Source organism: Octodon degus, unplaced genomic scaffold (genome assembly GCF_000260255.1).
Source record: "Octodon degus isolate 3935 unplaced genomic scaffold, OctDeg1.0 scaffold00009, whole genome shotgun sequence".
In the NCBI taxonomy this organism is placed as follows: domain Eukaryota; kingdom Metazoa; phylum Chordata; class Mammalia; order Rodentia; family Octodontidae; genus Octodon; species Octodon degus.
Window position 1 is genome coordinate 18,524,703 of NW_004524585.1, and position 2,143 is coordinate 18,526,845.

Genomic DNA, 2,143 nt, shown 5'->3' on the forward strand with positions numbered 1-2,143 from the left:
ATGTACTTGCCTGCATTTGCCTAAGTAGGCTTGCTGGCCCCCTACTTAATCTTATTTATTATTTTAACATTTGTTATTATTTATCAAACTGTTAAAGCAAATGTCATCCAAGGATTGATCAAGCTTCATGTAAGTTTCCTTCAGAGTTTAATCTTCCACATCAACTCCAAGAAAGTTAAAAGTTGCAGGGGTGCCTCTGTCCAACAAGCCTGATTCTTCAGTAAAGCCCAGAGTTGACTCCTACCAAGGAGAAAAGGGACTACAGATGCCCAAGAAGAAATGGGTGCCCATTCAGTTGAACACAGCCCTGATGGCTCAGTGGTGAACCAGACCAGTTTGGCCAAGATGAATCCAGGGGCCTTGCAGAAGATGCTAGATAAGCTGGAGCTGGTTGAACAGCAAGCAAAGGAACAGCCTCCAGGCCTTCCTGATACAGAAGCAGAAGGTAGGCAAGCTGAAGGACTGTCAATGACTTTGAGAAGATCAGCTGTGCACTGGCGATAGTGTGGTGGTGTTCAATGTCTCCCACAGGATGTTTGGCCTAGTCATGGTCCTAAAGCTCATCCACCTGGTGATAAAGTTGGTTATCCAGAACCAAAGCATCCTTGAGCTGTAGGTATTGCACAAATGAAACTCACCATGGGACCTTCTACAGTGACAGGGAGTCAGCCTCTGCATGGAGCACATGGGTGGCTGTCCTTGAGCAGGTCCTAAAAAAAAGCTGGAAGAATTTCTGGGAAAATCTTAGGAAAATTTAGCATTGGTGCAATCAAAAGCCTGATATACCGCGAGGGAGAATCTCAGAGATGTCAAACACTCAACATCCTGGTCAGCTCCCTGGGGAGATCAAGCTCTGTGATGTTGGGCTCAGGGGAGAGCTCATGGACTCCACAGCCAACTCCTTCATAGGTCCCACATGTCACCAGAAGGACTTTGGGGCACACACTACTCAGTCCCATCAGACATCAGGAGCATGGGGCTGTCTCTGGTGGAGATGCCCACTGGGAAATGCTCCAACCTCCTTGAGATGCCAAGGTGCTGGAGCTGATGTTCAGGTACCAGGTGGAAGGGGCTGCGGCTCAGGTCACCCAGGCCCAGGACCCTGGGAGACCTCTCAGCTCAGATGCCATGAACAGCCAGACTCTCATGGCAATTTTTGAGCTTCTGGATTACATCATCTAAGAGCAGCCTCCAAAACTTGCCAATGAAGTCTTCAGTCTGGAATTTTAGGATTTTGTAAATAAATGCTTAATAAAAATCCCTGTGGAGAGAGCAGACTTGAAGTGCTCATGGTTCATGCCTTCATCAAGGGCTCTGATGCCAAGGAGTGGGAACATCATAGATTTGCTCCACCAGTGGCCTTAACTCGCCCTGTGCCTGACCACACAGCAACTGAGCTGCGGCCCAGGTCTCCTTTGTCAGTGGTGGCACCTATCTGGCCTCTCTCTTACTTCTCTTCCAATGTACATTTCACCTGTGACCGGGATGCAGGTGCAGCATGTGCTGAGCTATACTCATGTTCCTTTGAGAGTTTGTGATCACCGTGGTTACCCCTAAGTGAATTGGCTTTGTTCTTGAGGCCTTGTGTGTGTGGATTATTAAACATGTGCCCAGCTGAATACAGCGACACTTGGTGATGGGTTGTTGCCTGTTCCCACTCTGTGTGGCTGGCCCATTGCCACTGGTGTCTCCAGGTTTGGGGACTACAGATAGCACTACACCTATCAAGGAGCACCTTGTCCCAGCAGAGAAGTAGGGTCTCAGAGTCTGCACAAGGCCTGGAAGCTGTGCTGCTCTAACTGCAGCATCATGGGAAAGTGGTCTCTTTTCTCTCTCTCTCTCTCTCTCTCTCTCTCTCTCTCTCTCTCTCTCTCTCCAATCTTTTGATGTAAAATTCAGAATTTTCCATCAAAACCTAGCCAGAGACTCTCAATGCCATCAATGCCAGAGCTTTACCAGTCTGTCTGTCTGATGATCTGGAGACTTCTGGAGTCGTCTCTTATTTATTTTCAAATATACTGTGTGGGTACTTAGTGGTGTGCGTCTCTTTAGGTTTGGATTAGTGTTTATAAAATAGTGCATTTATTTTGAGTGTCACAAGAAGATCAAGGCATTAAACATGTCAGATGTCTACCTTCTCCCC

At 47.5% G+C, this 2,143-nt stretch overlaps 1 pseudogene; it reads left to right on the plus strand.

The window, feature by feature from the left end:
• The first annotated feature begins 265 nt into the window (after positions 1-265).
• On the plus strand, positions 266-1,381 carry LOC101574049 (annotated as a pseudogene).
• The last annotated feature ends 762 nt before the right edge of the window (positions 1,382-2,143 follow it).